The sequence below is a fragment of the Mustela lutreola genome, chromosome 1, assembly GCF_030435805.1.
Source record: "Mustela lutreola isolate mMusLut2 chromosome 1, mMusLut2.pri, whole genome shotgun sequence".
NCBI classification, from domain to species: Eukaryota; Metazoa; Chordata; class Mammalia; order Carnivora; family Mustelidae; genus Mustela; species Mustela lutreola.
The window spans coordinates 65,119,635-65,145,717 of NC_081290.1; the positions used below are offsets into that span (position 1 = coordinate 65,119,635).

General features: G+C 55.1%; 1 protein-coding gene across 3 annotated transcripts in view; it reads left to right on the forward strand.

Annotated features, from left to right (window-relative positions):
* Nucleotides 1-26,083, forward strand: part of SORCS2 (sortilin related VPS10 domain containing receptor 2) — a 422,409-nt gene that overhangs the window by 108,926 nt on the left and 287,400 nt on the right. The window lies entirely within an intron of this gene.

A 26,083-nucleotide genomic window follows, 5' to 3' on the forward strand; every position in this document is an offset into this window, starting at 1 on the left:
CATTCTTCCCAGGTCACAGGCAGGCTCAGAACCCTTGTGCATGAAGGCCAAGTTGGAGCAAATGTAGCTTTTGCCTCCCTCTGAGCTTGGGTCCTAGCTCTGGGAAAGAATTGGGGGCACTTTCCAAGTCCTGTAGCTCAGAGCCCCCTGGGCAGGGCCACCAGGTCAAATGCTGCCATTGAATGGGGGCATTGAGAGGCCACAAGGCTCTCCTGTGGGCGGGGCCAAGGTTCTAGAAGGGCAGTCTATCCAGGGAAAGCGCAGCTAATGCCTGGCTTACCTGGGAGGCCCTCAAGGGCTTGCGGCTTCTGGGAGCCTGGAGGAGTTTCCCACAGAGGAAAGCTCTCCGACCCATGGGGGAGGGTTTTCTTCAGCCACGCGAGCCACGGGGGAGCCCTTGGGGTCATGCCTGCAGCGTACAGCCCCAGTGCCCCTGGACACACAGCAGCCTTCAGAAGTCCAGCCTGTGGGAGAGCCAGTTCATGCTGGGTTTGCTGGAGCAAAACCCTTCCACCCAAAGTCTCCTGCCAAATGCATTTCTGGAGAGGAACCTGAAGGGTCCTGTGGCCACCGTAACAGAAGAGCGCAGATGCAGGGGCTGGAAACAGCACGGGTCTCCTCTCTTCTAAGCTAGAGGCAAGAAGGGTCTGAGATGAACATCCCGAGGCTGGAATTGAAGGTTCTAGGCCACCTTTGCTTCCGCCATCATACCTGCTCTCTGCCCCCCCCCCCCATCTCCCCCCACCCCCCCACTGCAAGATCCTTAACCTGACCCCATTCACACACTCGCTTTTGTCCCTGTAAGGCCATGCATGGAGTTTGGGGGACTGACGAAGATGTCTTTGGGGGGGCGTTTGTCAACTGAGCACAGAGCTCCCTGGCCACTTCCAGCGTTCTTCCTGGGGGTGGGACTTGGGTTGCCCACGACCCCACCTTTCTGACACCTTCATAGCCAGGCCCGGTGTCCAGGGGTCCCAGCTCCTTCCATCTGGTGTGGCGCCCCCAGAAGTTAGAATCAGCATGAGAATTTGAAACTAGAACGTAGACTTTGGATATGAAGAGAGATGAGGTCGCGGACTGTCCTTTGTGAGCAGCCCTCCTCTGACCTCGCCTCTGCCCTGAGACTCATATTTCCCCTCGCCCAGATCAGGAAGGAACAGAGACTCAGAGGGAAAGAAGGAAGGTTCTGGAAGTTTCCTGGCAAGTCCAGGGCAAACTAGGGTGCTCGCTCTGGCTCTCCCACCACGTTTATGCTGCAAGACTTAGAGGGGTGGCACCTAGGAGTCCATGCCCACTGTAGTTCAGGGACAGAGGGAGTCGGGGTCACATGGCAAGGGAGAGAGGGGAGGGGAGGGGGTCCCTCGCTCCCGTGGAGCAATCTGTGTCCCATGCTCCTTGGTCTGGAAACTGCGGGGGGGCCAGGTTGGGACTTTTGTGACATAAGCCCTATTACACTGCCCGGGTCTTGGGCTCTAAGAGTTTCTTTGGGCAGGACAGACGGATGTGGGCCAGGGCAGCGGGGATCCTGGAGGCCCAGCCGCCGAAGAGGCTCGGTCCTGGCAGCCGGAGCTGTGGCTAGGAGTATCCGGTAGGTGCCAGGCTGCATGTTGGAACCTGTCGCATGAACTAGTGTGAAGCTGGGAAGTGACAGGGCCCACGGAGTGAGAGGTGGGGACTGGATGTTCCTCCAAACACAGGTGGGAGGAGCAGGCTTTGGAGTCAGAGCAGGTCTGGGACTGGGTTACAGATCAAGCCAGGTGTGGGAGGGGCGGGCCTATCTTTCAGATCCTCTAAAGCAACCCTTTGAAGATTTTCATCAGCCCACCGTCCCCTGGGACCTTGTTAAAATGCAGGTTCTGATTTAGTGGGTCCTGGTGAAGTTGAGACTATTTCTAACAAGCTCCCAGGAGGCTGGGGTCCAGGGAGCTCTGTGAGCGAGAGGAAGAGGGTCAGTGGCTTTAATCCTTCCCTTTCTGTCAACCTCCAGACCCCTGCAGGGGTTGGGAGGGGATGTCAGGAGCCCCGTGTGACAGATGGGGACCCAAGCTCCAGGAGGGGGAGCAAGTTGCCAGGATCTCACAGGGAGGCCAGAGGTGTGGACACAGATCCGTCTCCAGTGTCCGCCCTCCCGGACAGTCTCCCGTCTCCAGTCTCCCGCCCTGGGAGAGGGTAGGCGCCCGCTGCCATCAGGCAGCTGGCCTCCGTGGGGCCAGAGGGGAAGCCCTCAGCAGAGGTCCTCCCTGGGGGAGGGGGCAGCTTGGGGGATGTGGCCTCCTTAGGAATGAACAGCCACAGGCTAATCGTGGTTCACAGGAGTAGGGAAGAGAGCCCGTGCTAAATGAGCACCTACTAAGCAACAGGCATCTAGTGCCTTGCCTAATTTGCTTTCGTTCAGGAACAGCAGCTTTCTCTCACTAGACCTGCTTCTACCTGGACTCAAGGGGAGAGCCTCAGAGTCTGGAGACCTTGGCTTCTCCACCTGCTTTCTGGCCTGGGCCCGAGCCCTTGGGAAGTGCAGTCTGTGATGCTGCAGGGACTCTGGGAGAGCCCCGGGACTCTGGGCCGGGCCCCTCTAAAGCCGATTTCAGCCTGCCAAGGGTCTAGAAAGATGGTGGGGAGAGCCCTTTTGAAGGACTTCCAACTCAACCCACTCACGGGGCCTGACCGGACGGAGTAGAGAGAGAAATCAGACCATGGGTGGGGCTGATGCTTCCAATGGAACACATGATCCCAGACACAGAGCCTCACCCTCCTGGTGTCCTGTGGACTCAGAACTCGGCCTTAGCCAGAGCATGGGGAACCGGCCACTGGGGCCCAAGGGCTTTCGCTTCTGATGCACTGGGTTCAAGTCCCACTGGGTGGGAGGCACTCCCTGGACAGCACAGGCCTTGGCTCATGGTAGGGGCTGAGCTTGGAGACCTCTTGGTCCAGCCACCATGTTCAAGATGGGGACACTGAGGCCCAGGGAGGGGCCGCGAGGTGGCAGGACCCCACGTGCCCCTACCCTGCCCCAGGGATAGACACGGCTCTTTCCCTAGACCCAGATCCAGTGTCTGCCTCAGCCGGTGCTATGCAGCCCAGGCTTTCCCACAGACAGCTCCAAGCCCTCTCTTTCAAACCATCTGAAAGCAATAAGGAAAGCCGCTTATGGACGAAATGCCTTCAACATGAAGTTGTAGCTTGCGGTCAGTGTTTCTTGCAGTCAAAACATTTCTCCTCGCTGAGCTGGGCGGCAGTGGGGTAGGGAGGGCCCAGGAAACCCTGTGTCTCCACCAGAAACTCAAGGAGGAGCCAGCGCCGCACCTCAGGAGGGAGGAGTGGCAGGATTGGACTTTGATTCCGTTTCCCATCTCTGCCCTGTTGTTCTGGCCTCCACACAGCCAGGGAGCATCCTAAAACCACAGATGACCAGACACAGTCCAGCTCTAGCACCTTCTTTGGTTCCCTACTGTCTTCGGACTGAGGTTTTAGACTCCTATTACCTTACTCCTACCACTCCCCCAACCCCTAGAGCCTGAGCAGGCTGAGCCGCCTGGGGCACAAAATCTAAGCAGGTCCTCCCTTGGATGGCGCCAGAGAGTGATGTTCCCTTTAAATGTTGAGCCCAAGCAGCCTTGCTTTCTGTACCCTAGACCCGGACCTGCTCTACCAGCAGCTGTGCTGCAGCCACCCTGGGATTCCTCTCCTGCTCAGCCTTGCTCTGGGCTGTGTGCTGGCTCCATCACCTGGATCCCCTTCCTCCTCTTTCCCTTGGCCAATTATGACTCCTTCTCTTGACCTTCCAGATTCCACCAGACTCTGTGGTGAGGTCCCTGCAGACCCTCATCACACTCTCGAATACCTTATTTGATGTCTGTCAAATCCTTAAGGCTGTGAGCTCTGTGAAGGCTGGGCCTCAGATGTTGGGTTCATTGTGCCCTTGGGCCTAGCACAGGACTCAGCACATAATAGGTGCTGAAGAAACATCTGTTGGATGAGTGAGTAGGTGGCTGGGTGGATGGATGGAAGGAAGGATATGTAGGTGAATGGATGGATAGATGGATGGAGGACAGGAGGATGGATGGACAGATGAATGGATGGAAGGGTGGGTGGGTTGGTGGGTAATGGATGGAAGGAAGGATGGGTAGGTGAATAGATGAATAGATGGATGGAAGGACAGGAGGATTGATGGTGAATGGATGGGTGATGGTTGGATGGGTAGATGGAAAGATGGATAGAAGAATGTGTGGGTGGATGGATGGATCAATGGAAGGAAGAAAGGGTGAGTGAATGGATGGATGGAACCATGAATGGATGGGTAGATGGAAGGAAGGAAGGATGGGTGGGTGATGGATGGATGGATGGGTAGATGGAAGGTTGGATGGAAGCATGGGTGGGGATGGATGGATCGATGGAAGGATGGATGAGTGGATGGACGGATGGAAGCATGAATGGATGGGTGGATGGAAGGTTGGATGGAAGCATGGGTGGGTGGGTGGGTAGGTGGTGGATGGATAGGTGATGGCGGCTGGATGGATCGAAGGACAGGAGGTTGGGTAGATGGATGGATAGGTGGATGGGTGAGTGAGTCGCTCTCTCATGGCTGAACCTTTATTTGAGGGTAAGTTGAAGCCCTTAGCAGATGCACAGGAGTCCTGGGCTCAGCCAGGTGGGACGGATTGAACTTCGGTGATTCTTCAGGAGGCCACATGGCCCAGGGCCACAAACAAGAGATTCAAAGCTGAGATGTGCCCAAGGCTCTAGGAACACAGCAGAGTTGGTCACGGTGCCTGCACTCTGGGAGCTTACCATGTGTTGTGTGTTGTGGGAGGTGGGGCAGGAACAGACCCACCATGATCAGGCGGTGATGGTGGCATGGACAAAGTGCCCTGGGGCACACGGTGGGAGGCACTCGTTCTTGAGGCCTTTCTCGGGAAGGCTTCATGGAAGAGGTGACTTTGAGGAGGCTTTGTAGGATGGGTGGGTGTTGGCTGGTGGGGCTGGTGGGGGTGGGAATTCCTGGCAGAGAGAATAGCATGAGTCCGACTGTCAGGCATTTTCTGGGAAGAGCGAGAAGTACTCTGTGGCTGGGGGTTAGGAGCCGGGGGTGCCGAGTGAGCGGAGTAAAGCTAAGGAGGTGACTAGAGATGCACTCTGCCAGCCCAAGGTCTTTGAATGTGGTGTGGTGGCAGTGGGGATGACGTGGAGGGTTTTACATGGAAGGCAGCTCTTCTGCTCTCATTCGGCAGCTCCCAGCCCAAGGTTGTGCCAAGGTCAAGTCCAAGTGGTGCCAATGTCAGGTCCAAGTTCCTGCTCAAAATTCCAGAATTCCTGGAAATTCTTGTGCAGCACCCTCCCCCCACCCCCACCATGGCCCTGTCAGGTCTCATCTCCGTGGTCTTGGAGTTCTACCACCGTAAGTCTCAACAGTGGTGTTTGTATGGATCTCTACTAGTCAGGGAGGGTAAAAAAAGAGAAAGAAATGTGTTTTCATTCTGCACCTTCCCTGGGGAAGGACAGGAATTTAAAAGGGATGGGGAGGCTTTGATAATCCAAATGTTTTGTAGAAAACCGGAGCCTGAGAGAAATTCCTCCTCCAGGCTCTCTCAGCCCCCCAACCTGTCGCGGTGTCCCCACCTCCCCAGGCCTCTCCTGGGCTCCCTGATCCAGCTCCCTCCTGTTCTCATGTGGTCGTTCGGGAGGCTGGCGTTTCGGGATAAGAACTGTGTCTTGCCTGAGGCAGACCCTGGTAGAATTTCCAGAATGGTCCATCAGCAACTGTCTTCTGGACCACCAGCAGCTCCTGGGGCTTCCAAGGCCGGGCCGACTCCCAGGCTCATGTCAGCGCATTTTACACACAGGGAGGCTGAGGCACAGGGCGCGCGGTGGGGGGGCGGTTTCCCAGCCAGGTGTGCTGCATGGGGATGAGGCCCCAGCGGCAGGCCAGTCTTGGTGACCTGGCTCCGGTCTCTGCTCTATCCCCTGCTGGCCGGGCTGGTGGCGCCTGGCTTCCTCATTTGGAAGGCAGGGCTATGAGGACCAGGGTAATTGGTAAGTCAGCATTCCCTGTGGGTCCACGTCCCCCACCCAGAGTCTCAGGTGGGTGACAGCTATCTGTTCCATGTCCTGATCTGTGAAGTCATCTTGGGGTAGATAGCAGGCTTCTGAGGTGAAAGGTCCTCCAGTCCAGGAGGGGATGCCCCCACCCCCGGAAGAGACAGGCACAGCATGAGGCCCCACCCACCTTTTTTGTGACTTTCCTCCTCTGTAGACAGAGGGAGGTGACAGTGTCCCTCACTGGTGGTCTAGTGACATTCACTGGCACTCACTGGGTGCGGGGCTCTCTGGTGGGGACGGGGTGAGTGCTGTGCTCCCCTGAGGGAACCCCTCATGCTTGTGGCCCCCCATCAGCACGGGTGGGGAGAGGGTTGCATGGCGTCATCCTGAGCTGAGAAGATCCAGCCAGCAGGCGGAATCATCACCCTTACAGCACCGCACAGTAGCAAGCTGTGTCAGAGGGCTGGCATACAATAGGAGCTTAATAAGTACTCCTGACTAACAAGACAGAGACTGGCTTAGATTGACAAGACGTAGTCCCACACATCATAGCACCCATCAGGCCATCCCTCCCAACCTCAGGACTCCCTAGGGCAGACGTCCCACCTTGATTCTCAGTGCTCTGGGAACAGAGGGATCTTAGAGCTAAGGACTTCGTTTGCTCGTGCATTCATTCCCTCACCAGGATGTCCTAAAGGCCAGCCCTGTGCTGGCCCACATGAAGGGACAGCAATGTGGTCCAGGTGGATAACTGGTAGTTCAAACTAAGTCGGGAGGGGATATTCCCAGCAGCAGGAATCACCCGTGCAAAGGCCCTGCGGTCAGAGGGAACCTGGCTCCTTGGAGGACTCTGCAGGTCAGGCAGCTGGCCAGGTGGGGCTTGGGCTTTGAGGATGGAGCGGAGCCCCTGAAGGGCTCTCTGCCTGTGGTGAGAGGACCAGCTTTGCACTCTGCCTGTGATGTGAGACTTGTCGCCAGTGTCACTGGACAGAGGATTAGGGATCCCAGAGCCCTCAGTCAAAGCTGAGCCAGAGCCACCTTCTTTAGCAGGGTTTGTGTAGCTGCCTGTGTAAGCTGGCCCTGCAGCCTTCCTTCCCATCTTCCTTTTCATCTCCAGAGAAAGCATATCTGCTTTTGCTCTTGCTGTTCCCTGGATGGAGATACCTTTCCTACACCGGTAAGGCCAGGGCTCACTTCCTGACCCCACTGCCCCTCCATGGGAATCACAGGTGTGCATCTATCCCTGCGCTCTCGTCACCTTGTAGTTGGATCCCTGCCAGGTTTTGAGTTCCCTGGCTTTGTTGCAGAGCCCAGCACCTGGCTGGGACACCAAGCTTGTAGGGTGAATGAAGAAATGAATGAATGAGGGAGTGACTGGCATGCTGGGCTGTCCAAACTATGATGACCAGAGCTCATGCCCTAAGATGTTATGTGCTCTACATCCCTCTGCACTGGTGGGGAAACTGAGGCTGGTCACCAAGCCTCAAGGTGGGGCTGGCCAAGGTGGGGCCAGGCGAGAGGCTCTGGAACTCCTGGTCCTGTGCTCGTTCTGCAGCCCACCATCCCCACCCCTGCAGTCCCATCCCTCAGCTGGCACGTAAAATAATGCCCTCATTTATTCTTTAAAAATTAATTTTAAAATATTTCACATGCCTTCTCAATCACAGTTGGGAGCCATTTAATGAATCCCAAGTGGCAGGACACCAGACAGCTGCTGTAATCGCTTACAGTCCTCTGGCCCGCTTGGCTGGTTTGGAGCCACTGCTGTTTGTCTCCATGGAACATGCGGATTCCCTCCCGGCCGATCCCATGCGCCCGCCTCCCCCCCCCCCCCCCCCGCCCCCAGCCTCAGGCTTTCTGCGGGGCAGTGTCTGTCAGGGGCACCTGCAGCCCCTCGGCCAGCAACCCCAGGCAGATGGGCTTGTTCAGCCTGCCTGGAAATTCGTGGAGGCCCTGCCGGGAGGTGCCTCCCTACTGACTTGACTTCTGAGCATCGGGTGTCTTGTGTGTGACCCTGGGGGCCAAAAGTCCTTTTGCTGTTGTGTGGGCCGCATGGGGCTGGGGGCTGCTGTTCCATTTACAAGGGAGAGAGCCCAGGCCCGTGCTGCCTGTTCTGTCCAGATGCTCTCTTTGAGGAGCAGCCCTCCCCATTAGTGGAGAGGTGGCAGGGCAGTGGACCGGGCTGCTGTCACGTGGCCCAGGAACACTGACCCAGAATGGAACTGTGCCGGGGTGAATCAGCGCACCAGGATGGCCCAACAAGGCACCGCATGCTGGGTGATTTAGACAACAGACGTCTATGTCTTGTGGTTCTGGAAGCAAAAGTCCAAGGTCAGTGTCTTGGCAGGGCTAGAGGGAGAAGCTGTCCTGGCCTCTCCCCGAGCTGACGGGGGTTTGCTGGCAAACTTGGTCTTCCTTGGCTCATAGAAACATCACCCCATCTCCACCTGTCTTCACGTGGTGTGGCCCTCCATGTTTCTTTCTCCAGATCTTCCCTTCTCGTGAGGACACTCGTCGTGTGGGGGACCTGATGGCCTTGGTAAGACCCTGTCCCCACAGAAGCTGACATTCCATGGGAACAGAGGGGCAGAGGGTTTATCTAAGAGGAGTTTGGGTGGGGGGAACACAGCTGAACTCACAACAGGGAGAAATCACGAGCAGGCTCAGACATTTAAGTTTGCAGATCTGGGGGGTGGGGAGTCTGGAGATGAATGTCTTCTAAGGCCTGGAGTTTAAGGCAAAGATTCTCAGGGAAGACCCAGCTTGAGTAGAGACCCGTAGCAGCCAGTAGCAGGGGGTGGGGATTGAGGGGTGGGGTGGGGGGCTGCTTCTCACAGTGACTCGCCATTCTGAGGCCTGGACAGGGGAGGGCCTGGTTGTGGCCAGAGGGGACACAGCCTGTGTTGTGTCCTGGCCATCAGCGTGTGTGGGGGGGGTAGCCGAAACAAGATTCGAGGGAGCAGGGCTGGGGCCACGGAGGGGCTAAGCACCAGTGACTAGAGACAGACCATGGTGGTCAGGAGGGGATAGGAGGTGGCCCATGTGCGAGGCCAGCACAGGGCTTGGGTGGGCTCCCCTCCACCCACAGACTGTGTGTGTGAGGCTACCACATTCACAAAAGGCTTGTGGGGTCCTTGGCACCATGCTGGGCTTGCCGGGCCCCACATCCAGGGCCCACAAGGGCCTGCGAGGTAGGTTTCTATGTGTTCATCAGACAAATATCCCAAAGTTCACCACCAGCTGAGGTGGGAGAAGCAGATCGGCCTCATGGTTAGTAAGAGAACAAGCCAGACTCGAACCCAGGACTGCCTGACCCCTAAGCCTCACGCAGAGTCTAAATGTGTCACCCAGCATTGGGTGGCTGGGGGAGGCTGGCCTGCAGTGAGGGCACCAGCTACCCTGGTGTATCCAGGACCGAGGGGTTCTTGGGAGCCAAGCTGTCTGGTGCCAGGGCAGGGACAGTCCCAGGCAGACAGGGACGGTTGGTGGAACTGGGACAGAGCCTCTCCATCTTCCAGTGTTTGTGGGAGAACCCGGATCTCAGCCTGCATCTGGGCTCAAAAGGGTCAGTTTCCTTCCTCCTTGGAAGGAGTCTCCTTCTTGGGTTTTTTGAATCTGCTCACTGGGCCTCACTCGCTGCTGGGTCCGAAGGCAACCTCTTCCTGATGAAACCCGGTTTGATTGTTCTTCTGTGGCCTTGCTCTCGGGTACCTTTCCCCTCCAGCACTGTGGGTCAGAACCAGTAGTGAGGGCAGAAGCAGGGCAAGGAAAAGGGGAATGTGTTAATCAACAGGAAATGTGTGGCCCTGGGCCATCCAGTGACACCCCCCATTCCATCTGGAGCTCAGGACCAGTTGAGAAATAAGGCACAGGACAAATCTAACATCAGATGATGGCTTTAGGATCGGCAAAGTTGGCTGGGGCAATGCAGTCTGAGGTCTGCAGCCGAGAGGAGCTGCTCTTCCCTCCTGAACCCTGTCTCTGGCAGAGCCGACCTATTGCTACCCTCATCCCTACTGCGTGGTCAGAGCAGCTGGAACAAGCCTTACCTGCAGGCCATGGCCATGAATAGCAAAGGAGCCATGAGGAGTGAGGAGGAAGTGGTCCCACTTCTTAGAAAAGAAAATAACACACAGCTTAGGACAATGGTCTTACTGAGAGTTGGGTTGAGTCCCTGGCTCCTGGCCTGGCACGACACATGATACGTGCACAGGAAACATTTGCTGAATAGAAGCAGGTCCACGGTGTGGGATCGACTCTTAGGACCGTTTGTGGGAAGCTGGAGAGTTCTTCCATAGAGACTGCTCTGATCTAGCCTCTGGACCTTGGTACAAGTGGTTGTTCTCTCTTGACCTTCGCCCCTCTGCCTGTCTGAGGCACCCCCTCCAGGAAGTCTTCTTGGTCCCACCTGCCTTAAATTCTCCCAGCACTTTGCCCTTCTTCCCATGCTGGCTATTCTTCTTGCCTTAGCTGTTTGTGCACATGTTTTGTCCTTTCAGCTGGATCCTGAGCTTCCTGGGAGGAGAGTTTGTTTTCCTACCCACTTGATCATCCTGTAGGAGGGCCTGGCACACACAGTTAAGCCCTTGACAGGGAACGATCCAGTGGCATTTAGTGCAGTCACGGTGTTGGGCAAGCACCATCTCTTTCTAGTCCCCAGTCATTTTCATCTCCCCAAAAGGAAGCCCTCCAGCCCTCCAGCAGCCACTCCCCCTCTCTGTGGATTGCATTGTGTCTCCCAGATTCCCATGTGGAGGCCCTGACCCCCAGTGGGGATGGTATTTGGGGGTGGGGAGTCTTAGGAACAATTGGTTCAAGATCGTGGGGCTGGAGCCCCGTGATGGGATTAGCGCACTCATAAGAAGAGGAAGAGATGCTGGAGTGACATCAGCCTCTGTCACATGAGGACGCAGGGAGGGGGCGACGATCTGCTAGCCAGCCGCGAGTCCTGCCAGTGACCCCACCTGTGGACACCTCAATCTCAGACACTTCCAGCTTCCAGAACTGGGAGCAAGTGGGTGTCTGTTGTTCCAGCCGCCTGAGCGGAAAACAGGTCAACAGACCCCGTCCTTCCCGACCCTGCCAGCCACTGACCAGCTGGCTCCAGAAATGAGCCCGTTCTGGACAGGTGGCGTGCATGGAGTCACACGGTGTGGGTCCTTTGGTGACTGGGTTCTTTTTCTTGGTGTGATGCCCTTGGGGGGTTCCCCACGGTGCAGTGTGAGGTGTCCTTGTCCTGGTTGAGGGATCTTCCGTTGCGTGGATTTGTATGTGGGACTGTGGGAGCCGGGGTGGGGCCCCCATGCTCACAGGCCTCTGTTAGCACCTACTATATACCAGCCTTGCCATGAGCATTGTCGGGGGACAGGGCTGGGGCCTGTGGTTTCTGCCTTAAAGCTTTGAGTCCCACGCAGGGTGAAGCCCCAAGGAGGGGGAGGGCATCGCACCCTCACCAAAGGGGTGGACGCTGGAATCCCACCTCCTACAGGCGGGCTGGCTTTGGGAAACTGCCAGACCCTCTCCCTCTTGCACAGGTGGCATGGGGTCCGCGAGACAGACAAGTCTTGAGGGAGCACATCCTGGGCTCATGGCCTGTGAGGTGGGTGTGTGTGTCCTTCACGTTTGGAGTTGGGCCCAACCGCTCTGACACGTGGAGTTGGTGTGGCGTGTGGCCTGGGTGACATGCGTGATGGCTCAGCCTCCCAACAGACGAGTGTCAGACCCAGCTCCTCCCAGGGGAGCCTGGGACCCGGGGAGGGCCCGGGAGCGGCAGGAACATGTGTGGGTCTGGCCTGCGGGCTGGGCTCTGACCCTATAAAGCTGCGTGGCGGCATGCCCCATGCCACACGTGTGAGCCCTTGGCCAGGGTGAGGGTCCCCACTCTTCCCACATGGTCTTAAGACTGGATCCCAGAGCCCACTGGCTGAAATACCACCCCTCATCGAAAGGAACTGCTTACAGGGCCAGAAAGTTATTTTCAAACTAAAAAATGAAGCATCCCCTGAGGGGCCCCCTGAGGGTGTCCTGGCCCCTTTAACATGGGCATCAGTCCCCTAGCTGGGATCCAAGCAGCTAGCTGAGCTGGGAATCCCAGTGACAGCCCATCAGGGGCAGGCTCCTGGCCTCCCTGGTCTCCACAAGGGCTTCTCACTGTATCCTCACATTGAATCCCCAAAGAGTGGGGGATGGCGGTGAGACCTCCTCTGGTGGGGCCACCAAGTGGCCTGGGAAGGACCATGGGACTCGAAGGGCAGAGCTGAGGTCCTGCGGCCCAGCCGGGGCAAGGAAGGGAGAAGGTGGTCTCCACGTGGCTGGTCTGAAGGTCCACTCTGTTCTTGGACCCCACACCCTCCAGGGGCCAGGCCAGCCTCCCGCTGGGAGCAAAGGGCTCCCTGCTCTCCTGGGGCTGACGACAGTGCATGACGGGGTCACCACCTTTCTGCGCTGCTCTCTCCTGTCCCCCCCCCGTCCATGGGAGCCTTCCTCAGGGTCACAGGCCTCCCCCGATTCCCGTCCCATGGCTGAGCCTTGCTCACGATGATTTTCAATAGCGCCTTCTCAGGGTGGGGGACCGGCAGGTCCACCCATGTGCAAAAGTGGGCCAGGGCACTGTGAGACAAAGCTTTTGCTCCGGGTGACCCAGCCTCAAGGAGCTACTTCCTGATCCACTGTGGGGGCTACTCATGAGGAGCCGATGGGATACCTCTCTGCTAGGAGGTGTCCTGCTGCCCCCCCGGGGGGGCACCCGGGGGCCCACCTGCTCAGCCTTCCTGAGCCCAGTACCCGAAGCAGGCCCCGGATGAGACTGTACTCGCCCAGGCCCCTCCCTCCAGGGTTCCTGGAGCCAGGGTAATGAGGTGTGCCCTATAGTTTCCCATACACTAATCGGCCTTGAAGAACGGTGCCAAGAGGTGTAATTGGCCGTGGACGTGGGCAGTGATTTTAATGGTCGTTAAGCCTCAGAGCTGTGAGCAGGGAGACCGAGCTCATGGTGTCTTCAGCTAGATATTGCAGCTGCCAAGGTGGAAAGAAGAGGCTGTTACCTTGAGGGTGACGGCACCTCTTCCTTGGGTGCCAGCCCGGGTCTCTGCCCAGCTGTGGGGCCCATGGTGGCTCTGGGTGGACGCCCGGGGCAGGTGTGCTAAAGGGGTGCCGGGAATAGGGACTTAGTGATGTCTTCTCTGTGCCTTCCACTTATGCGACTCTGTCCTTAGGACAGACACCATGACACAGACACTGAGAGGAAGGCAGGGGTCTGGCCCAGACCCACCCAGCTGGCATGGTGGTGCCCAGTGTGAACCCAAGTCTGAGGGTGTCATTGGCAGACTCACTGGGACGCTGATAGGAACTTTGAGGATTGGCTCGTGGCAGTCTGGGGGGATCCCAAAGGCCTGGATCTCCTGAGTGGTGGGCGGGGATATCACAGAAGGGCACCTGGGTCTCTAAGCAGAGTGTGTCTGTTTGGCTCCCGGAGAGTCACTCAGCTAAGCCATTGGACACTCCGGGAGTGAACCTTCAGTTGCTTAGCCAAGTGACACCAGGCAGAGCACGTGATGTGTGTGAGCCTTAGCCATGTGTAAGGTAGACACGGTGGTCCCAATACCTGGAACTGGGCAGGTGTCCTGGGATGTGACCTCCCCAGTCCAGTGCCTGGCGTGGGAAGGGCGTCCATAAGTGAGCATTTCCTTCTCTGCTCCTTGCTCCTTCTGCAGAAAGACTTGACCTACATCAGTGACAGGGGACAGAGCACAGGGATGGAGGGGTCAGGTTCTAGTGTCAAAGCCCAGAGTGGCTATTTCTAGCTGCAGGGCCCTAGGTATGTTTCTTAACCTGACAGCCTCAATTTCCCCATCTGGAAAACAGCTGATATGAACAGTCCCTACCTCCTTGGGTGGTCTGGAGGATTCAGTGAGCCCATACGCAGTGTCGATAAAGTATTCATGGGAGCCTGCTCTCCGGGTACAAAGCACCTGCCTTGTCCCATCTGAGTCCCACGAGGGGGCAGACTGGTCTCATCGCGGGGTTGGGGGATCCTGAGGTTTCCAGGTTCTCTGGAAGGTCCAAGGCCCACAGTTGGGAAGTGGCAGTGCTGGGACCTTCCTAGTGCCCCTCTGTAAAGTCCGGGCATGACGTATCCTTCCCAGGTGGTGGTGGGATTTCTCAGGCCTCCTGGGTAGCCGCCTACAGGCATTTATTTCTTTGGGCCTGTGAGTAGAGTGTTGGGGGTGGTGTGGTTTGGACGTTGGGTCCCGATACCCCTGTCCCCGTGCTGTCCTGCATGTAAGGACAGCTGCCCCTCTCTGTAGGCATGTGGAGGTCACCATGGGCTTGGGACCTGAGGTCTCCGGGAGCACTTTCTGCTGGGTCCTGGGTCATCAGGCCCTTAAAGTAGATGCTGAACATTGTCCAGGAGACATAGGATGAGGAGAGCCACAGGCCCCCAAGAAGGGGGGGAGTGCTTGCTTATCCCATGGAACATTCTAGAAATGGAGGAAAACTGAGTGACCGGCCCAGCAGCCCTGGGCTTTTGCTGCCACTGGTGGCTGGAAGGAAGAGGCTCAAGGTCTGTGTGCTATTCTGGGGCAGCAAGGAAGGCTGAAATAGGTACTCCTGAGCAGAGCAGTCTGCGTGGTGCTGGCCCCCAGTGGGCAGGGGTGAGGGTGGGGGAGTATGAGGTGGGGGACAGAAATGCACCTTTAGTGAATGAGGCTTCCAGATCAGGCAGCAGGTAAGGAGGCAGCACCATGCCGGATGGGAAGTTGAGTGAACAGGTTTGGGTTTGGAAATGAGCTCAAAATGGCAAAGCTGATAAAACCCCCTTCCACGTATGCCTGGATCCCCCACATCCAGACACATCACTTATCCTCACAAACGGATTCAGGATTCTTTCCATGAGGAGCCCCGTGGAATTGGAGGTGGGGCCCAGGATTCTGGGAGGTCGGAGGGTTTGGAAGCTGTGCCTTCCAACTCTGGGGGCCACCCAGATCCCCCAACATGCTGACACTGTGGGAGATGGACAGCATGCCACCCCCCACCCTGTTTGGGGTCCTCCAAATTACCCTGAGCTTGTGGAGACCTGGGGAGGCCCTGCTTGCTCTTCTTCAGTCTCTGGCTGGGAGCATGGGTTGTGCACTGGGTTGTTCCCTCAGGGATTTGGATGGATTTGGTGGAGATGGGTGGGGATTTTGTCCTGTGATAAAAATGTCAGTCACACCACGCTGGGGCCCAATTTTCAGGGGAAATTTTGGAGCTATGGAAGCATGTTCCAAAAAGCAGAGTCTCTAGTATTTATTTCTGCTTGGCGTCTGTTTTAAAAACATCACAATGTGTGGTGCAGGAAAGTCTGAGTTGTGGGGGTACTTGTAAGACCACAATAAAGTCGAAACAGCATTGATTACATAGGACATAAGGGCAGCAAAAATGTAACTGCTCTCTATTTAGAACATGTGTGCTTCTGTTGGAAGGCACTGTTTGGATGGAGCTTTGCCAGTGGCGCCATCAATTTCCAGCAGCCTTCGGTGACAGGCGGTGATGTGGGGGGTCTCTTCTGGCCACACCACCGGTGCTCTGTCCAGGATGATTGGGTGGAAGAGCTGAGTGCTGTTCCAGCAATGCTTCTGGCCAGCTGCATGATTTTAGGCAAGTTCCAAGGCCTCCCCATGTCTCCTGTCCCATCTGTGAGCTGTAAGGATTCCCCAAATCTCTGACTATGGTGTGTGTTTTCTGCTTAAAACTTTCAAATGATGGCTTTTTGCCCTAGAGGTGGAGCTCCAGCCCACTGATAGAGCACAAGATCTTTGGTGACCCTTGCCCAGGGACAGCCAGCCTTCTCCCCCATCCTATGCCTCCATGTCCTCCATCCTCTCTTGTCTCTGGGCTCTCGCTGTGGTTGGTCTTTCTGCCTGGAGCCCTTTCTTTCTCCTTCTTCCTTCATTTTCATCCTGCTATCTTTTCTCTGGCAAGGTCTTTCTCTTTTTTCCGTGTCAGTCTAGCTGAAGGTGTATTGTTTCTAATTTTTGAAAGAACAAATTTTTGGTTTAACTGATTTTTCTCCCTTATTTTTCTGTCATGTATTTTATTTGTTTTTATTTATTTTTTAATTATTTCCTTCCTTCTATTTACTTTGGGTTTGATATGCTCTTCTTTTTCTAGCTTCTTGAGGTGGAGCTTAGATGATTTTAAGTCTTTCTTCCTTTCTAATACAAGCATTTTAAGGCTATAAATTTCCCTCTTCACACTGCTTTAGCTACACTCCATCCATTATGATATGTTGCATTTCATTTTCTTCAGTTCAATTTCTTTTCTTTTCTAATTTCCCTTGTGATTTCTTTCTTTCATCCATGGGCTATTTAGAAATGATTGTTTATTTTTCAAATACTTGAGGGTTTTCCAAATTTTTCTCTGTTGTAATCTCTAATTTAGTTCTGTTGTGGTCAGAGAACGTATTTTGTATGATTTCAGCTCTTTCACACTTGTTGAGACTTGTTTTACAGCCTAACATGTGATCCATCCTGAAGAATGTTCCTTGTGCTCTGGAAAGGAATGTGTTTTCTGCTGTTGTTCGGTGGAGGGTTCTGTAAATGTCCATTAAGTCAAGTTGGTTGACAATGCTGCTCAGGTCTTCTGTATCCTTGCTGATCTTCTGCCTAGTTGTTCCAGTCATTATTGAGAGTGGGACATTGAAATCTCCAACTTTAATTGTTGAATTATCTTTTTCTACTTTCAGTTTGGTCAGTTTTGCTTTATGTATTTTGGGGATGTATTTTTAGGTGCATATTAGTTTCCCTTGTCATGAGTTCCTATGGCTCCTTGTATTTTCCCCACTGTAACATTCATCAAACTATACTATAACTACTTGAAAGTTCTGTGAGGCCAGGGATAATGTCAGCCCCCCTCAGCATGTCATACTCAGTACCTAACAAGAGCTTGCATAGAGTTGTAGGCACTCTGCAAATATTTGTTGGTTGATTGAATATGATCATGTCTATGAGAGATATTATATTAATCTTGGTTATTATTATTCCTGTCTTGCAGCACTGTCTTTACTTACAAACATTGGAAAAACTTTTAGTGCTGGAGGACAGCTATGACCCAGCCCAGCTAGGCGGCTCATACATGCTTCTTGAACAGAATTGAGTTAGGGTAGGTCCTTTTCCCTCAGGGAAGTGTCAGCTCCTGCTGGTCTCCCCTGTTTGGGACCACTCGGAGTCACCTGTCTGAGGTAGCATCTGGCCTAGTTTCCCCCACCCTTTGGATTTGATTTGGCATTGGCTTAGCTGTTGGTGTTGTCCATCTGGTTCTTCATGTGTGAAGTCCTTGGTAACCCTGGATCCATTTACAGTGGCCTTCCCACATGCCACACCTGGTACCAGCTCTTAAGGATATGATGGGGAATAAGAATAAAAAGCACCTACTATGTGTCAGGCATTCTACTGGGCCATCTAAGTACCTGTCTCAGCCTCACAACAATCCAGTGAGGTCAGGGTTCCCATAGTCCTTTGCAGGTGAGGAACTCAAGGACCAGGGATGTTCAGTGTTTTGTCCCAGGTCACACAAGTAAGCCCAGAGCTGAAATATTCCCCAGAGTGGTTCCAAATCCCACGGTTATTTCCAGTCCTCCCTTGTCCCTTGAGAGGTGGGGAATGCCTCTTGGACTCTGTGGGTATGTGTGGATACCTCCCACCCTGTTCAGAGTGCCATGTGTTTAAACCACAGCATCTAAAATGGAGATGAAAAATTATGTAGTAACTACATTTTAAGGCAAATTAACCTTGATAAGATCTTTAATGTCATGTATTAGACTATTTTCCCTTAGTAATGCATTAAAACTGTCAAACCTGATATGATCAGACAATTAATGAGATTACACACGATGTAAATTTCAATTCGTTATTACAGTGTCTGTGCTAATAGGCTTGCGATCAACACCCAGAAACCACGCTAGTTCAAAAGGACAGCTTTTCGTGAATCCCGTGAAATGAACAGGCAGAGGAAGCCACAGTTCTGACAACTGACGTCTAACGATTTACTCAGATTAGCCGCAGAGACGGAGTTAATTGACAGAGTCCTTTGTGTAGGGCCAGCAAGCCCGAGGAGTTGGCAACTGATGAGCGGCCGTGTGGCGGCCTCCCCGGTGCTCCCTGGGAATTCCTGGGGTAATTACTCACGATCAAGTACACATCCTTCAGACACCTTGTTCTTCCAGGGCCGTTCGCTGGTTTTCTTGCAGGAATTAGGAAGCCGGAGTTCATTCGGAGAGAGCAAATGGTGGGAGAGAGTCTTTTGTGAACTTGAGGAATAATAAAAATAACTCGTATTTCTTGAGTTCCTACAACTTGTCAGGCACTGTGGTTAGGTGCCTGTCGTGCGTTCCTGTATTCAGCTCTCCTGGCTGCCTGGCTTCTGCCATCACACCCTCCCTCCCCCCACTTCACAGATGGTGAAACTGAGGCTTCCAGATGCTGGGGAACGGGCCAAGGCCACATGGCTGGCTGGCGGCAGATTTTAATCCTATGTTTTCCCCGGTTGTCTCTTCTTTTTGCTACGAGCAAATGGGCTCTCCCACGGGCCGGGGTTGGGGGGCTCTCATTGCAGGAAACCCATCTGGAATCTCCTTGGTTCTGGAAAGACTGTGCGGAGACATTCCAGCCCCAACACGCCTGACACGTATCAGCCGCCCCAGAGGGGAAATCCGGTTTCATGGAATAGCTACATCATGCACCGTGCCCGGGGACTTCTGGACCAGTGCAGGCCATCCCCTGGGGTTGGGGGGCGGTCAGCATTTCCCCTTTAAATATCTTGCATGAGGGCCTTTGCAAACCCACAGCGAGTCCCTCTGCCTTCCCCACCTCATTGTTTTCTTGGGTGCCCTGGGAGCAGGGAATCCTGCATCCCTCCTCCCTGCCTCCATGGGCATGTCCTCTGGGCTGGGCTCCTAGGCTAGGCTGCGGGGCTGCAGCCTCACTGGGAAGGGGAGAGGATGGGTGGTAAAGCCACAAAGGCTGTGGATGGGTAGGACAGAGGCATGGAGAGTGTGGGAGCGCCTCTGCAGAGGCAGGCCCTCTCCTGGGTCAGGAAGGGGCCTGGGAGGGACAGGCAAGGCTTCATAGTGCTGAAGGAGGGATGACAGAGGAGACTTGATCATCAGAGAGCTGTCCCCGAGTGGACAGCAGGGTGTGAAGTCAAGACACTGAGCTTTCTGGGGACTGCAGTTGGTTCATGTGTCTGGGCGGGGCTGGGGGCTGAGCCCGGGCTTCATTTCCTATGGACGTGGGGTGCAGGAGGATGTGGTAGTAGGAGCACTAGGTGGGATTCAGAGGCGGCTCTTGTCCTGGTTTGGGGGGGGGGTCTTGCACAGGTGAACAGGCCTCCGACCAGATGGACGTGAGTGTTCCTCCGTGGGTGGCTTTTGAAACACATCTATACCTGGGCCAGGCCTTTTGGTAGTGTTCCTCTGTAGTCCTCGCATATGAGTGCATATGAAGGTGTCCTGCTGGGCTGGACTTTTCCTGGAGGTTCCTGCAAAGCTGTGAGTGAGCGTAGCTCCGAGGTCGGCCACAGTAGGCTGCCCAGATGTGGGTTTCTAGCACAGAGGACAGCAGGACCTGTGACTCTACTTTACACTGGATGCAGCTGGCACTAAGAAATTTCTGGCAAATATGAAAAACAGGGTGGTGAGCCCATGACACGTAGGTTGTGTCTGATGCTAGCAGAAGTGCAAGGAAAAACAGCATTTTCGGGGGCACCCGGGTGGCTCAGTTGGTTAAGCTGTGGCCTTTGGCTCAGGTCATGATCCTGTAGTCCCGGAATTCAGCCCCACATCGGGTTCCCCACTTGGCACAGAGTCTGCTTCTCCCTCTGGCTCTGCTGCTCCCTCTGTGCTCCTCCTCTGGCTCACACTCCTCCCCCCCAGCTTGTGCTCATGCTCTCTCTCCACGTTTCTCTGTCCAATAAATAAATAAAACCTTTAAAAAAGAAAAGGGTGTTTTTGTGCATCTTTCTGCAGTGTTGTAAACGGACACAGTCTGTCTCATTTTAAGATGCGAGCTTGCTGTGTGGCTTGAAGAATTGCATTCTGGTAATTTCTTTGAAGCTGGTGGATCCCCCTCGCCCGTAGCCAGGAAGTCACTATGCTTGATGGTGTTGGTGGCAGCGTCCTTTCCAGGGCAGCAATTAAGAGGCATCACTGGCCGGGCATGAGGCTGTCGTCAGGTCAGCAGGGTGACTTCTCATTATGATCTGTATCAGATCATTTAAAATTGATCCTTTGGAAGACCCCCCCCCCCCCCCGACGATGAACAGGGGAGCTTAGGATGACACGGACAATGAGGCAAACCCTCAGGTGGGTTGGGGAGGATGTTAGATGCTGCCACGCTTGGGAACTGTGATCTGGGGGCTGGGTTACCAGCCCCCCATCCCTGCTGGGCAGTGCAATCCCGAGGGTGGCGGGGCTGGGCCGAGATCCCGGCCCCCTCCGTTGGGGGCGTTGGAGAGCCAACAAGGCTGTCAGGTGGGGTGTTTCAGAAAGAGCGCACTGGCTGCTGCGTGTACCCCATGGATGTAAGGTGGGAACCTGAAGGCCGGTCCCCAAGGGGCTGGCGGAGTGGGGCCTGTGCCAGGTGTGGCCCAGGCCAGGGGGACGGCTGGGCTGAGATTTTCCCCACGGCCACGTGGCAACACTTCTCTCCTGCCTTTCTAATCAAATACTGTGGGTCACAAGTGTGTTTTAAATGGGCTCTGAATAATTCACATCTATTAATTGCTACTGTGATCGCTAATCTCTCTGTTAGAGTCTGGCTTACTTTGGAACCTATCCCTGGGGTCGGCTCCTGACGTCTGTGTTTGCACTTTACAACTTCTGTTCCTTGCATGCCTCTCAACACCCAGGCGCCTCTCTTCCCTTGCTGCCGTGTTTGGGGGAGTGCAGTGGGGCACACTGATGGGGGGCCCTGGGGCCGCCCGAGGTCTGATTGGGGGTGTCCCAGGTTGATGTGGGCCCGTGTTGCCTTACGACGCTTACTGACCTCGTAGATACTGATGCCAGCAGGGTCAGGCGGATGCTGGCCTTGCTGGCACCCTCCGCATGGCTAGCACGAGCTGCCCCCCACACCAGCCCCTTGACCGTCTTTACATCCTCTGGGTGGGCCGTCCGCTGGGAGCCACCAGCCCTCTCCTGCCAGTCCCTGGGACTGCCCTATCACGGTGAACACGAGGTGGGGGGTGGTGTCTTTGCTGTTGCCTGTCAGGCCTTTGGACCACCGTATCCCAGGGGCCTGCTTGGCGTGCAGGCCGGTACTCAGCCGGGCATTTTGGGCTGTCATCGATCAATCATGCCAGCCTTTCTCTGTCCCTGCTCCCTCATTCCCACCACATACACAGCCGGCACTGTCCCCTCATCCACATTCTGTCCGTCGTCCATCACACTGTCCCTCTGCCTCCTGCTGCCCCTTCCTGCCCATCTCCCTCCTTTCTTGCATTCTTGTCTCCCTTCTTTCCTTCGGTTTTGGCTGATCAGTCCCTTTCCCCGGATCTCCGTCTGTCTTGTTAAGTGGGCTCTGGACACTAGTTCTCTGGGCAAGGCCCTTGCTGAGAGAGCTTGTGTGGAGGGCAGAGAGGAGGGGCAGCTGTCAATCCTCTGAAATGTCACAGAGATCCCCGTCTATCCTTCCACCTGCGACATTCCCTCTGTCCTCTCTCCCACCCTCCCATTCACCTGCCCATCCATCTACCTGGCCACCATTCAACTCACCCCTCCATCCCAGCTCCTACCCACCCTCCTACCCATCCACATACCCCCCCCCGCCCATCCACCCATTCATCCATCTACCTGTCCACTCACCCACTCATCCCTCCTCCATCCACCCATCCATCCATCCATCCATCCATCCACCCATCCATTCTTCCATCCATCCTCTCTCCCATCCAACCATCCATCCATCCATCCATCCACCCATCCATCCTTTCTCCCATCCAACCATCCATCCATCTATCCTTCCATCCATCCTCTCTCCCATCCAACCATCCATCCATCCATCCATCCATCCATCCTTCCATCCGTCCTCTCTCCCATCCATCCACCCATCCATCCATCCATCCATCCTCTCATCCATCCATCCATCCATCCATCCTTCCATCCGTCCTCTCTCCCATCCATCCACCCATCCATCCTTCCATCCATCCTCCCATCCATCGATCCATCCATCCATCCTTCCATCCATCCTCTCTCCCATCCATCCATCCATCCATCCATCCATCCATCCATCCTCTCTCCCATCCAACCATCCATCCACCCATCCATCCATGTGTCTTTCCAGTCATCCTCTCTCCTACACCCCCACCCATGCACAACCATCCATCATTCTCCTACCCATCCTCTCTCCCACCCCCATCCATCCATCCGCCCGTCCCCCCATCCATCCTTCCATCCATCCACTCTCCCACCCCCCACCCAGTCATGCACCCAGCATTTATAGAGCTTGCCCTGCATTAGCTGCTGGGTATGCAGTGATGGACAGCTCAAGTGGAGTTGGTGGCTTTGTTTTTTGGCTCCGTAAACCCTCCTGTGTAGCCACACATCACAGTTGTAACCACTTGGGACTGTGAAATGTTTTGTGGGGCTCTGTCTCCCTCCCAGACTATGAATGCTCGTGGGCTTGGGTTGGGTCTTATCACAGCCTGAGATGTCACAGGCTCTCAGTGAATTCTAGTTCGAAGGAGTGAAGCCGTGACCTGGTCCAGCAGCTCAGTTTTGTAAATGAAGCCGTCAGGGTGGGATGTGGTGGGCCTTCTTCAGCGCCTCAGAGCATGTTGTGGAGGGGGGGCTCAACCACGCTCCCTGAATCCCATCCTTGTGCTTTTTCTGTATCTTCCTGCCTCTTAATATTTTGAGCTGGGGAGGGGGCATGTGTTAGGAGGAGTCTCTCCTTGGGCATAGTCTCTGGGGAGAAAGCTGGTGGGCCGGGATCCCAGCAGAGGTCTGGTGGGCTCTGGAGGGTGAGCAGAAGGGGTATGTTGGCACGGGTGCATGAGCATGCATGAGCCTGGGACAGGTGAGATCACAGGACTCACCCCAGCCCCAGTCTGAGTGTCAGGAAGGCAAGTCTGAGGGATCCGATGACATCCTTGTCCAGATTTGGAAACTGAGCCTCAGAGAGGCAGGAGGCAGGATGTGCCTCCCTGGTTCTGGAGTTCTTGATGGAAGCTGGTTCTTGAGCTCACGATGGAAGGACAGCTGTGAGGAATGACAGTGTCTGTCTGCAGTGGGGTGCAGAGGGCAGAGCGGCTGTGGGATGGGGGGAGCCAGGAGCCAAGGGCCTGGAAGGTGGGTGCCAGTCAGCAGAGCAAGGGAGTTCCTGCAGGGGTGTTGGAGTGGGGCATTGGGCAGTGCCCGGGGTGACTACTGGCTAAGATGGCAAGGTGGGGAGAGCTTCAGGGCAGGCCCAAGGGGGCTGCCAGGGTTTTCCCGGGGCCCCGAGGGAACACCAGCACCCGCCTAGTTTCCAGTGTGATCTCCGAGGAACCTGGAGTATAGATGCCTGTGCTGGGACCCAGAGGGGCCCAGGAGAGGGGTGTGCCGTGGGTTCGGGCACGACCATCTGTCGCCTAGCACGAGACTCTGCTCAGTGAATTATGTAGGATTTGGGTGCCTGTTCCATTCCAGATTTCCTGTCTAGGTACCACCCTGTGATGTTCTCACCCGACCAGATCGTACTGGTGAGACCAGTCCCTGGGACGGCTTTGGGAGGCAGCCCAGCTGGGCCATTTTCCCCATGCACTGAGACTGGGGGTGCCTATGGGACAGGCTGGCTGGGTGCGGTGGGGATGAGGTGCGCTTGCTGGTTCTTCTGCTTTAGGCAGTAAAGTCTGACCCCTTCTGCCATTTTAGCTGAATGTTGGGTAATGAATTTTTCATTAGCAGGGGTCCCGGTGTCTCATGAGGGTCTTTGTGGGGGAAGCTTCGTGATTTCAAAGATCAATATTTAAAACCCAGAGAAGCTGATCATTACAGTGGCTGGGAAGGAGCCACTCCCCCTGCTGTGCACACAGGTCTTACCTGAACCCTGGCCTTCTCTGCCCATTTCTGGAATGTACAGTTTTGAGTGTCCACAGCTCCTCCTTCCAGCTGAGACCATGGTTCTCAGCTCTGGCTTTGGGCCCCATCCGTGGCATGAACCGAAGACCCAGGTTCTGTTTTATCCTGTGCACAACCCCTGTACTGTGACATTGCAGTGACCTTGGGCAAAGCCCTGATCCCACACAGTCTTGTGTTCAGAGTCCCTGGGGCACAGAAGACAAAAGCTGGTGTGTCCCCTTGTCCCAGTCTGTGGTGGCTGGTCTGGGCTGGGCAGCCGAGCGGGGAAAGCCCAGCTGCCCGGGGCTTGGGGAGGCGGCCAGAGGCCACACACATTGTCTCGATTGGAGGGTAAGCCTCCGACATCTCACCCAGGATACAACAAAACCTGATTTTCAGTCGAGTAACCTCCCCAGGGGCACCGAGGTCATTTTTAACAACTGGAGCAGGGAGGGAACAAGCAATTAAATAAGAAAGCAGACCTGAGGTGGGTTGCAAAGCGAGTGAGCTTGCGGCTGAAGGTCCTTGGGGGTCAGACACGGCACCGGCACCGAAGCCTGGGGGCTGGGCGCTTGCAGCCTGTGGAACCTGGTACCCGTGTGGCAAAGCTCAGCTCCAAAGTAGAGGCAAGAACCGATTTGATCTCGTGAACGGGTCAGCACCGATCTCCTGTGTTCGTGGGATACGGCCCATGTTTGGAGCCTCTCTGTGTTCCTCAAATGTGATGCGGCTTTTATCGATGCTTTGTTTACCCAAATCTCCTCTTGTGTTTCCAAACAGTATCAAGTGATTAGAGAAACACAAACACACACAGGAGAAAAACAACCCCCACTTTACTGACAACATTCAATCTGTTCTATTTCTCCGTCCGGCTAATGATGTTTTTATTTGTTTGCGTCATTCTGGAATTGGGAAGGAACCCTGGGCTGGGTCGGAGGAATTGGAGCTGGGGCTCCAGGAGCCAGGCCCAAAAGACCCTCCTCACTTCCCCATCCCGAGACTGACCTTCCAGTTAACCCTTTCATGCTACACTCCCCTCTCCACCCTGCCCCCGGCCTCAGGATACATCCCTCTGGCTTAGGGCGGTCTTGGAACGTCTTTGGATCAATAATTTTGCTACATGATCTGTGTCAGGAGGTTCACTGCTGGGTGGGAGGTGACCAGCACAGGCCCGTGGAGGTTTGAAACAAGGGAGTGAAGGATCAAAGGGCTGGCAGCTATGAGACCCAGGACTGCGCCCTCAGAGCGCAGGGAACTGCTGGCTGAACATTGAAACTAGGAACTCCAAAGCCCAGGAAAGCCACCATCCTGTCCTTTCTACCCCAGGGCTCAACTTGACTACAAGGGAGACTGGAAATTTGGTCTTGTGGTCAGTCCAGGAGAAAAGAAAATGACCTTTTGTGAATGCCTAGCATATCTTTGCTCCTGGTCAGTTCTCGTCTGGGAGAGAACAAGAAATCCAAGGGTTCAGGGCTCCCAGGCTGAGCAGTTAGGGTTAGGGTTAGCGTCCTTCCCTGGGATCCCCACCCACTGCCTGACAGCACTTTTTTCTACCTTTCCCTGGTTTCTTGACTCCAGCCACTTTGGCCTTCTTCCTGTCCATGAGCTACCTAAGCCTGTTGCTGCGTCAGGGCCTTTGCACTGACTTTCTTGTGTGCAGAACTAGTCCTAATGGGGCTGGCTTCTAGGTCTTGACTGTCACCTCTGCAGAAAATGCCTCTCTTATCAGACATCCCAAAGCAGGCCTGCCTGCTGGCCCTCGGGGCCACTCGCCCAGCAGAACTCCCGTTTATTGTATTTCCTCCCACACCTTATCACTGTTGGACACAGGACATATTGCTCGTTTATTTGGTTTGTTTTCTGTGAGGCCCCCCATCTTAGTCTTTTCAGATTGCTGTGACAAATATCACAGAGTCCTGGGGCTTAAACAACAGACATTTATTTCTCATGGTGCTGGAGGCGGGAAGACAGAGATGA